This window comes from Suncus etruscus, chromosome 15, assembly GCF_024139225.1.
Source record: "Suncus etruscus isolate mSunEtr1 chromosome 15, mSunEtr1.pri.cur, whole genome shotgun sequence".
Classification (NCBI taxonomy): Eukaryota; Metazoa; Chordata; class Mammalia; order Eulipotyphla; family Soricidae; genus Suncus; species Suncus etruscus.
In genome coordinates this window covers 86,541,697-86,554,200 of record NC_064862.1, presented here as the reverse complement: position 1 = coordinate 86,554,200, position 12,504 = coordinate 86,541,697, and the positions used below count along the sequence as shown (strand labels likewise).

Here is a 12,504-nt window from a genome sequence, read left to right as displayed (position 1 = left end):
CAGGAGCTATTTTTGAATATGGAGCCAGGAGTAACCCCTGAGCGCTGCCGGGTGTGACCCAACCCCCCCCCCCAAAAAAAAAAACCCAGTCCATCTCAGGCATTGGCAGTAGCCATATATGGTGCTCTGAAGTTTCTGTAGTGGTGCAGTGAGATTTCCTGGGTTTTAGCACCACCTCTCGCTAGCCTGTTCTGCAGGTAGGGAGAGAATGGGCACTGGCAGTTAAGCTGAAAGAAAAGAAAAAGGGAGCAGAATGACAGTCTATTAAAATCTACAATTTATTGTTTTTTAGCTTGTCTTTTAAGGCAAAGGTTACATAATATTAACATTAGGATTACATAAGCCATGAATGTTTACATTTTATATCCCATCTTACATTAATATAAAGCCATCATGTATTCACTGAAAGCCTATTTCCTGAAGCACTCTGCTCTTCACCAAATAAGGACAGGAACACAGAGAGAGCTATGACTGCAGTTAGAGTTATAACTTTCTGCACCATTTGGTACATTGGATCCCTATTGTTTAAGGGTAGCTCCTTCTGCCTGTCTTTGGCTTGCCAGGTAGCTCCTGCCACATAGACTTTCTGTCAGGTTGGATCTAGAACTTCTTTCAACAGCCTAAGAAATCCAACACTCCAAATTACTAACTGCAAAGTTCAATGGGGGAAGCTAAACAAGATATATACTGTGGAAGATATGGAGAGAAATACTGGCAGCAAATCTCCAAGTCCACCCAAATGACTGAACCTTATAGGCAAGGACCTAAAATTAACACTTAATGTTTTAGCAATGGAAATCAAGGAGTCACTAGCCTGTGAAATTAAGAACTCTATAGATGAACAATTCAGAAGATGAGAGAATCTATGCAAATGTAACTGAAGGAACTAAAAAAAGCATGTTAGCAAGCCATAATAGTAGAATTACACTGGTGGAGAATCACATAGACTTACTTGAAGATAAATTACAAGTCAGCTGGGATAAAGAAGTCAAAAAAGAAAGGAGAGACAAAACCCTGGAAAAAATGTAAGGTAGTCAATGAACAAAAGACAGGAGAAATAACTCCAAATTATAGGAATTTCAGAAGGGGAAGAAAATGGGAAAGGGGAAGAACAAATAGTGAGGGAAATAATAACAGAGAACTTCCTCACCCTTGCGAAAGAGGTTTTTCTACAAACCTAAGAGGCAAGAAGAGTGCTAACCAAAATAGACCATAACAGAACAACACCAAGACAATTGGTAAGCCAAATGGCAAAAATCAAAGAGAGAGATCAACTCTTTAAAGCAGTATGGAATAAAATAATCCCTCAGGTATAAAGGAAACAACATAAGAATCAAACCAGATCTTCCATTTAAAACAATCTAGGCAAGAAACGACTGGAATGACATATTCAAGCTACTGAATGAAAGAAACTTTTTTTTTTTTGGTTTTTGGGTCACACCTGGCAGTGCTTAGAGGTTACTCCTGGCTCTATGCTTAGAAATCTCCCCTGGCAGGCACTGGGGACCATATGGGATGCCGGATTCTAACCACTGTCCTTCTGCATGAAAGGCAAATGCCCTACCTCCATGCTATCTCTCCAGCCTCCGAAAGAAACTTTCAACCTAGAGTCCACTACCCAGCAAGACTCTCATTTACATGGGAGAAAGGGTTAAAACATTCTTAGAAAAGATTCTTAGAAAACATTCTTAAAAAAGAACTAGCAACATTTGTGTTAACCAAGATGACCCTTAATGAGCTACTCAAAGAGCAATTATACAAACTAAATTTCCAACTGTAACAACAACCATCCTGTACAACATAATGGCACAACAGTTTTTTCTGTTCATAGTTTCCTTAAATATCAATGGATTAAACTCTCCCGCAAAGAATGGATATGACTATTTAGTTTAAGCAGCTGTCCAATCAATTGATCTTTATAGATATCTATAATAATGTTTTAATGCTTTATTCATGGAAACATGTGAAAAATGTGTTTGAAAGCCATGGGCTCCCACTACAGTGGTCACTATAAATTGTTCCCCCAAGTATAAATTGTTTTAATGTTTTAATTTTACTATGTTTATAATAACTCCTTGATATTTTTGTCCACAGTGGTTTTTGGAGATTTAGTTTGGTCACCCAGTTCCACATCACAATGATATTAAATATTAGATCAGAAGACAAATCTCATGATGATGTTACAACAAAAATTCTAATCTAGGGGCCGGAGAGATAGCACAGCGGTAAGGCATTTGCAGAAGGACAGTGTTCAAATCCCGGCATCCCATATGGTCCCCCGAGCCTGCCAGGAGCAATTTCTGAGCAGAGAGCCAGGAGTAACCCCTGAGCGCTGCCAGGTGTGACCCAAAAACCCCCCCCCCAAATCTAATCTATTCATTTTCTACTTGATTATGCCTGATAATATAGTCTAGTGTTTATGTCCACAGATAGCAATGGAATATGCAACGTCATGCCATGAACTCCTGTTGCAGAGCTCATTCATTGAATATGTTATTGTAATTTGTTTTCAATTGTAGGTAGTTTACCATTATACCATAATACTCATTATTTTAGATTGCTTCTAGGAAAGGAAACTGGATGCCCGAGACCTGCTAGATCTGCTAGTCTATGATATAGACTTCTCTTATAGTGTTCATTACCATATCACTTAGTTTTCTAGACCTGAAAATTATAATTGTTTTTAAGAATGCTCTATACACACTCTAACCCATGAAGCCTATGTACATGCATGAGTGTATGTGTTGGTCATTTCAGTGTCTAATATATATAATGTCTATTTTGAATATTGTCCTTCTGCTTGTCATATAATCCTTCCCCCCTTTGCTTACCACCTTACAAATTCTTTTCTATCCCTTCACTCTCTCATCTCTGTTATTTCCCCCATTTAATCCTTTTTACCCTTAATTATTGACTCCTCATGAAGCAGAGCACTCACCCCACCCCAGCCAGCTGCCAACCAGCTCCCAAAATGAAAAGATAGATTCTCAGCCTGAGAAGAAACTGATACTCTGCTGCTATTGATTTGCTCTCAGTGGCCCACTTTCCCCTTCCTCCCTTCACTGTGAACTTTTGCTTGTTACCAGACTTGGTTTCTAAGAAGCCCTTGGCTCGAAGACATTTCCTGATAATGTGACTTCTGAGAGCCATTTTTAGACTCCACAAGACCAAATCACAGGCTAAAGCTGTGCCCTGGATTTTACAGACTACTTAAAAAAACTTATAGGGGAGATGTATATCTCCTTTGAATAGTTCTTTAGATGTATTTACTTAATAGGTATGGGGATCTGTTTAGTAGGAAATTCTAGTAGATAAGTTTCTCTAGTGTTTAGAGTTCATGTTAGTATCAGGTTATGGGGATTGTTGGGCTTCTTACCTCTGCCCCCATATGCACCAATAATAGAATGTGGCATTGTTCCTTTTTGCATAGATACATTCCAATTGGAAAATTTTAGGTGTGCAAACAAATCCTTATCTATTAGAGATAGGAACACATACATTTTATACTGCAGTGAGGTCTTACACCCTGAACACTTGTCATAGTGACTTGGCTTAGACTTGGACATTGACCATTCATGCCTGAACCTTGGATATCATCTACAGAAACAACCACGATTTTCTACACCATCACTAGGAATCTACTTCTACCAGGGAAGGGCCAACTGCTGTCTTGGCATCGAATTACACCAAAGAGGATCCTTATGACACCCTGATGACTTAGTAACAGCAACAACCTGCTTTCAGGGCAAGGTTCTCTGCAATGCCACCTAATGGTAAGATGAAACCAGAGGACACTTCATGCCACTCTGACTTTGACATAGAAACTGTAGAGAAACCAGGATCTCTAACTACAGAAACCTGACAGCAACAATCGTGATTGTGAAGACCTTTTACTGGGACCACAGAGAAAGACTTTGGGGTTGGACAACTTAGTATATCTGGAGCCTGGAGTTGGTCTTATGCCAGAATTCTTCATGAGATAAGGTCTCCCTGTTTTAGGCCAAAGATTTTTCCTTTCTATTTCCCCCATATTTTGCTGTGCCAATGCAAACAACAACAGCAGCTGCCACATACACCTTTTAATTGTATTTTTATCTCTTATCTTTAAACAAAAAAGAGATTACTAGACCTTCTGCTAATGTATTAATGACTTTATTGGAGATACAATAATTTTCACAAATATGCTTGCTATGAAACTTTTTCTTCTTTCTTTTTTATTCTCATTCATTTTATTTTTTAGTGTTTTTTCCTATTATTTAAAATAACTGCTTTCTGTCCTCTTGAAACAAATGTATTATTATCAGTTATGTCAACTATGTGTTGCATTTTCTTTAAATAAAAAAAATAAAAAAATTTTCATGTCTTTTTTCTTTGACTCCCCAAGGGCATGCCATTTGAGATTTGTCCCAGTTTATGACCCTACGTGGTCCACCCTGACCTGTCTCTACGAGAGCAATGAATACCAGACTTGCAAATCAAGCTATACAAGGACAGATCAAAGACTCACACAGGCACACAATGAACTCCAACCAAATTCCATCAACCCCGAGGGGTGGCATTCTCCCTAGAATTTCTCTCCAAGTTCTGACCAAACTAAACAGTAATACAGAGGAAAAACAGCATAAATGGACACAAAGACAGAGAGACACAAAGTGACTGGAACCTCAGTGATACTTGTACCCATGTGGTTACAGGGTGGAATTCGAACCCACATAGCCCAGTCTGTGGAAATGTTAGCATAACTCTGAGCAGGAGTCGAACCCATGTCAGTATCATTCCTGGTGGTGATGGCGATCAAACCTGCCTTCCCTGGTGGATGGAGTCAGCATCCCTGCACATTCTTTGGCCCTGGGGAGCGATACTACATCCAGTTTCTCTTCCTTGGGCCTCCTTCCTTGCGGGGTCCTGAAGCCCCCCGGAGGGGCCCGGCCAGCGGGGATCAGCTGGGGAGGCTTTGGGACAACCGCACCTTTATTTTGTAGAGCAGAAGTTCAACCACACCTGTAAAAAATCTGAGAGAGGTTAATAATAAATGGCCCAAGACATAAACTCTGTTCAAAGGCGTTTATTGAGGTCCAGCACCTCAATAATATAGGGAAGGTGAAGGAGGCAGGCAAAAGGCAATGTCAATCATTCTTTTGGCATGAAAATTACTTCATTATTCCAAATAAGGCAAGTGGGCAATACTTCTTGCAGTATCCATGGAAACATCTTGTGACCTTCTAGCTGCATTTCTAAACTTTTAACAGATATAAGGTGGGGGCAATGTTCTTACAGAAATAATTTTGTACAGACAATGTAACATATACACATAATAACTGCCTTGTTGACTCCGGAATGTAGTTGAGGGAGTAAGACCTCATTTCTGGGAATGGTACCGGGCCGTGTTGCTCTCCTCCGGGCTACAAGATTAATTATACTTTGCAGCTGCATATTCCTTTCTCTTTGGCCCAAGAACTTACAGCAAGACTGCACGTAGCCTTTAGGTGAAAGGCTGAACTAAGGCAGAAAGTATAGCAAAATAACCTCAAACAAGTCACAGTCCCCAACATCTCCCCCTTTCTCTTCTAATAAAAGAAGGAAAGTTGTGAGCGGGTGGAAGAACCGTGTCTTAGGCTACAAGGTTTGACCAGGTCGGACACGGCCAAAGCCGCATTTAAAAGGTGGCTACAAGCGCCGTGGGTGTGCACAGAGATTCGAATTATGTGTTGTAGCCTTTTAGGGCCGTGTCCTAACTGGGACCTTGCTAATCCCGTCGTAGGTATCTCCACAGCCGAGAGCACAAGTACCGGAGCGAGCTCCGTTTGTTAGCTATGCGCTCTATCTCCTGAAAACTTAGTGGCTGGAAGGGCGGCTTGGTGACAAAAGCCAAGTTTTCACAGGAGTCACGTTGGGTTAACTGTTGGTAGTGAACTTGAACAGAGGTTTTTGCCGTCTCATCTACCTGGTTTTTAACAAGGGCAGTAAGTTTGCGGAAAGCCCATGGGTCAAAGGAAAGGAGCAGCATGAGGCTAATAAGAGGGCCCAAAATAGTGGACAGTAATGTATGTATCCAAGGAGAAGAGAAAAACCAACCCTGTTACCAACCTTGTTCTTGGTCAAAACGTTTCTGGAACTCCTTCATACCGTTACCAATACGTAGAACACTATCCCTAACTAATCCAGTTTTGTCTTTAAATACACAGCATAGTTCTTTAAGGGCCACACAGACTCCCCCTTCCTTTATAAGGGCAAAATATAAAGCACGACGATTTTGAAGAACTACATCAGCAAGGGAACTAACAGTATTAGTGAGAAATTGTAAGCTATGTTTGATTTCATTAATGTTTTGTTTTACAGCGTGAGTGAGAATGCGAAAATTGGACTGAGTGGAAACAAGGGAGTAAATTTCTATGCCAGCACCAGTAGTGGCGCCAACAGCAAGGAGGACTGCAAGGGTAACAGTTGTAAAGGGCTCGCGACGTCGTTGAAAGACGGAAGGATAAGAGTAGGGGTTGAGGAGAGAAGCTAAGCTAACAGCGTTCATAATCTGGGTCTGTGAGGGCTAGAGCAGAGGCATTTATAAGATTTAAAATAACTTGAGAGGAGGAGGATGGGCTAGAAGGCAGAGTTCGTAGCTCACAACTTGCCCAACAGTGAGTTAATGACGCTGAGGCTGAACTTTCCAGAGAAGAAGTTTAGAGTCATTGGTGTAGATAGGAGATTTAAACGTTGTGATGCTTTCATAAAACGGCGAAACCGGTGAATTGCAGGTTTAACAGTGTTCATAGCTGGTGTTGGAGAGCGCCTGGGCAGAGGCATTGACCATTTGCAGGATGAGGTTCGAGGTGGAAACCGACCAACAGGTTTGATGGTTATTCTAAGCATTAACAAAGCTAAAACATAACAATCATGATAAGCAAGAAACATTTCAGTAACAATATGGGGGGAAAATCCAGTGGAACAAACAAAATAAGTGGAGTTTGGGGCTTCAATGAAGATGGAAGAGTTGTTAACAATAATGGTTTGATTGCAAATGTTTGATTGTTGAACAGGCGGGCACATATATGGTTTGAGCAAGCAAAGTTCCACGACCGTGACTTGTTTGCAATGGAGGTTGTTGGTGGCAATGGTGGGCATCCAAGGCAGCTAGGCAGAGTGTCTAATTCAGCATTGTCAAAGGTGGAGTCGGTTAGAAACAGGTTTGCAGGAATGGCGGCTAGCAGGAGGTTTATAAGAAAACAGCTTGGCAGGAGGCAAAATGGTTACTTTATATAAAAATTAAGAATTTACTTAGTCCTCTGGCTTGGGTTTACAGGCAGAAAACATTAGCAATTTACATTACATGAGTTATTTTTGAATACCACGGGAATGTTATTTGACTTCTGTTAGACTTTGGCATAAAAGAAAATTTATAATTAACAATTGCTAATTAAAAAAATTTTTTTTAAAACTGAATATAAAGGATTTTTCTTAAACTTCTAGTTATTATGTTAAAGCTGGATGCTATTTTTTAGCCATAAATACATATTCTATAGGCCTGAACTTACACATAGCAGGAAAGCCAGGTGACTGCAAAGTCCAGAAATTCTCCAGGGAAAAGTTATCCCCGATGGCCATTGAGAAATCTGGGGTTTGCCATCCCCCACACCCTCCGCCATGTTCTTAGAAGGACAAAGCTAGCTTAATACATAATTTTTAACACATGATTTTTAGTTGTAAGATGCCAGTCTGTGAACTGACCAGACTGAACCAGGTTGAAAAAATTAATTGAAATTTGAAAAATGGATAAGGCTTTAAAAATTGTATTATTATAAAATGTAGAGATAACAAATAAACAGACAAAACAAAACAACACTAAACACAACATTTTACACTTGTGGCCACTTTCATTCATCACAACAGACACATAAACAGACAAAAGGATTGATTTAAGACTTATTTATAAAAAATTGACAAGCGCTTTTAAATATTTAGCTAGCATGTTTGTGAGAAGAAAAAAAATTTTTGTAGAAAAACTTTTTTAGTTTTGAGAAGTACTTAATGTAGATGGAGTGGAACTTTGCTGAAAATAAATTTTAAGGTTTAGATTTAACACAAAACATTTTTAAAACAATTTTAATTTGAAGTTTAAAACATTAAGTAAAATGGTTAATGAGCACTGTAGAAGGAGTCTCTACTTGGAAGTATGAAATGATTTGCTGTAAATGAATAGGTTTTCTTTAAATTGGTTTTGCAGTAGAACAGTAAGACAGCTGCAATAAAGTGTTAAAATTTTTATGATTAAACACAATAGCATGAACTATGATTATTAAAGGTATAAAAACTGATTTTAAAAAACAAACAACTGTTTTTACTATGAAGACTTTAAGTGAATAATTTGTAAAAAATATTATATACCAAATTAACTAGATGCTTAGATTATTATAAAATATAGTTAAAGACATTTGATGCATTTACACACCTAGAACTTAAGACTAAAATTATATTTAATACTAGTTAATTTGCTTATAAAGTTTAGTTACTTTTATATATTACTTATAAAATTATATATAATATATTTTTCATTTATATTATTTTTTCACTGCGACACAAATATACAGATTTGTATAATGTGCTGATATTTTGAATGCACTTAAAATAATAGTTCTTTCAATGCAGAAATAAAGAACAACCATTGCTGTAGCACAAAGTTAAAACTAAGGGTACTATAAAGCACACTTAGGTGTTTACTGTGCATTAAATTAACTATATTGTTTAAAAAGGCTAACTACATTATTTTTCACATAATTTTGTAAATACTTTAAAAATTAAAATAAAACTTTTAATAGAAATATAAGACTTAAATTTAACACTTTTGTGTTCGTTTGGATTTTAAAACACAAAGAAGTTTTTCTTTTACCAATATTTTGTTATCTGTAAAGTGACAGAATTATGACCTTGGTGTAAAATTTTCTGAGAGGCATGAAAAAAAAAGTTTATTGCTGTTATTTTCCTGTTGCTTTTTAATGTTTTAATAATTACTTTACACTACTTAATGCACTAAACCTAATAACACATATCTGACAAAGTGTAGGGCTAACAAGGTGAAGCAGAGTCTTTCACTGATAACTCGGGGAGGGGCTAGCACAGTTAACAGCAGGAAGGCTAGAGGCAAATTCTTTACAGTCAGCAGGGTGTAATGATATAGAGAAAAAAAGCAATCTTTTAAGATTAATTACTAATTTATTGGAATTAGAGGGAATGGCAACCGAAGAGGGGAGTCTGGGTTGCAAAAGTACCATGGGGATCATGGTTTTATTAATTGATTTGAGAATATGCAAGAGATGCCACTTTTCAGATTTTTTTTGAATAACAAAGATTGGGTATTTCAAGGTGAATTGGAAGGCTTAAAGTGGGAGTGGCAGGGCCTGAGCTGGCTGTTTCCCAAGGCTGGCAGGAAAGAGGCTGAAGGAGGCTGAGGGCTGGTTTGAGCAAAATGTACTGAGTAAAAGGTACATTAGGCTCAGAAGTTTTAACAGCAAAGTGTAGATATCGCAAGGTTTTATGGCTTAGCAGATGATACTTTGTAATTATCCTGCTCACTGTGCCCTTAGGATTTTTTGTAGGCACTGCAGCAGTTTCTGTTTTATGGCACTCAGCCTGACTTTTATTAGTTTGTTTCTTTGAATTCTCAAGAGGGGGGGCTTGGCCGTGGAATTCAGTGGGCAGAGGACAGACAACTATAGATTTAGGAGGGGGGGGAACGCCTGAAGGGCAGAAACCTGTGAATTAAGAGAAGCAGCCTGTTTTTGAAGGCTTAAGATTTGTTTAAGATTTTTAATTTGGCCAAGTAGTTTCATATCTATAGCTTTAAGAGGGGGAGCGGTGAGAGGAGGGAATCTGCCATGGTTAGGGACTGAGCGTTCTCCGCGGTGGAGGCTGCTGAGCAGGTGGGGGAAGACTTTCTCCATTAGGGAGAAAGACAGGAAAGGTAGCGCTGGTTTTTGAGCCAAGAGCATTATCATTATCATTATTATCATTATTATTGTTAGAGAGGTGAGAGACCATGGATGTAATTGTGGTGAGTTGGGAGCTTAAGTCAGAAAAGGGGGGGGGGAGGGAGAAAGCAGCAACAGTTTGTTGCCGGTGTGGGGGAGCTGCTGGAATGCCGGCTCTGGGGAGCGACTTCCAGGCACAGAGGGCAGCAAGAGCCATGTTGGCAAGCTGGGACCTGGAAAGTGTGTGCTGTACCTTTAAGGTATGAAAAGAGGCGAGGCCAGCTATAAGAGCTTAGAGATCAGGATTCCTGCCTATCTGCAAGGGCTTTGCAATGAAAAAAAAAAGTTAACTTACCAAGAGACAAAGAGTTCAGCTATTAGATTCTAAGCAGGAGAGCGTGTAAGGGGCTTGGGGGCCATAGGAGGTTACGGCTTGAAACGGCTCTTTGAGGCTTTTCCAATTAAAGGCTTTGTATTGTTGCAATTGCTGGCTAAGGAGGGGAGGGTGGTGAGGGGAGTAAAGGTTTTGGTGGAACAGGGACGGAGCTGAAGCTAGGGAAGTGAAGGGCTGTTTAGGATTTTGCACAGAGGGTGCAGTGGCAGAAGTAAAGATGAAGGGTCAGAAGAGGAAGGAAACTGAGAGACAGAGTCAGAGCGAGAGGGAGCCCAGGAACACTAGATTTTTGGCAAACATCATGAACAAACATTAAAAAATTACAAATATCTTTTTTGGTAACCTCTATATGTCTGCGTTTCAATTCAGACTGTATATCTCGAATGAATTTAAGCTCAGTACTCAATGCGGCACCCATGGTAGCGGATCCTATGGGTGAAGCCCCAAAAGCCAATCAGGGGCGGCGGTCAGAACGACTGGAAAAACTGCAGTTTAAATTTTTGATCAAGGCTAACTCGTTTCTACGCTTACCCGGATGGGGTTTCCCAGCGATTTATGAAAGAGCTCCGGATTCGCCGGCCAGAGTCGTTCGAGTGTGGTGGTGGTCTTCTGCCCCACGTTGGGTGCCAAAATGCGGGGTCCTGAAGCCCCCCGGAGGGGCCCGGCCAGCGGGGATCGGCTGGGGAGGCTTTGGGACAACCGCACCTTTATTTTGTAGAGCAGAAGTTCAACCACACCTGTAAAAAATCTGAGAGAGGTTAATAATAAATGGCCCAAGACATAAACTCTGTTCAAAGGCGTTTATTGAGGTCCAGCACCTCTTTATATAGGGAAGGTGAAGGAGGCAGGCAAAAGGCAATGTCAATCATTCTTTTGGCATGAAAATTACTTCATTATTCCAAATAAGGCAAGTGGGCAATACTTCTTGCAGTATCCATGGAAACATCTTGTGACCTTCTAGCTGCATTTCTAAACTTTTAACAGATATAAGGTGGGGGCAATGTTCTTACAGAAATAATTTTGTACAGACAATGTAACATATACACATAATAACTGCCTTGTTGACTCCGGAATGTAGTTGAGGGAGTAAGACCTCATTTCTGGGAATGGTACCGGGCCGTGTTGCTCTCCTCCGGGCTACAAGATTAATTATACTTTGCAGCTGCATATTCCTTTCTCTTTGGCCCAAGAACTTACAGCAAGACTGCACGTAGCCTTTAGGTGAAAGGCTGAACTAAGGCAGAAAGTATAGCAAAATAACCTCAAACAAGTCACAGTCCCCAACACTTCCTAGAGCTCTGTTAGGCCTTCACATAAAGGAAATCCCAGTGTATGTTCGTGGGACCTAGGCAGCTTTGTTGGCAACTGAGTCATCGTCGTTGGATCCTGAATGAGCCCTCAGATGTTAGGATCCAGAGTTGAAGGACGAGACCACACTATTGGAGTAATGCTTAACAAAACTGTACTCCATTAGCCACAAGCCCAATGCTGACTGATCAGGGCTGTCTCCCAGAGAAGACAACTTCCCCTATTTTTAAGGAGGCTATACTCAATGGTACTCAGGGATTACTTCCAATCTAGGGAACATTGCTGGCGGTGTTCAGGGAACACAGCAGTGCTGGTGGTTAATCCTCAACTTCCTGCAGACAACTCAAATGAGTTCCAACCCACTGAGCCATGTGACCAGTCCAAGACATTCTTTTGATATTTTTGAATTTTGGGGGGTCACACCAGGCACTGATCAGGGATTATTTCTGGCTCTGCACTCAGAAACAGGTACTGGCAAGCTCTGGGGCTATAAATGATGCTGGGGATGAATTTACTCTTCACCAATTGCAAGAGAAACGCCCTTCCTGTTGTGCTATCTCTCTGGCTCCACCAAGACTCTTTTATGAAAGGCAAATTTAGGAGCCACTCTTGAAGGTGTTCCAGGGATCACGCAGTGCTGGTGAGATCAACCAGGAATCCATACAGGCCTATTTGATCTCTGGCTCTTTGAGTCAGCTATATGGCCCCCTGTAAATGATACTCATGAAGTCAGATCCCAAGACGTAGAAGTTACTGGTGAGGTCAGAGTCACTGGATGTAGAAGGTACTGGGGAGGTCAGATCTCAGGCAAATAGAGCAGTCACAGAGAAACATCCATCAGCC

At 40.3% G+C, this 12,504-nt stretch overlaps 1 non-coding gene and 1 pseudogene across 1 annotated transcript; both read right to left on the bottom strand.

The window, feature by feature from the left end:
* LOC126030091 (ceramide synthase 4-like) overlaps nucleotides 1-12,504 on the bottom strand; it is a 100,904-nt pseudogene that overhangs the window by 20,353 nt on the left and 68,047 nt on the right.
* On the bottom strand, nucleotides 8,590-8,719 carry LOC126031899 (small nucleolar RNA SNORA22). The gene has a single exon (XR_007503707.1). It is a non-coding gene; the product is annotated as a small nucleolar RNA SNORA22 (small nucleolar RNA).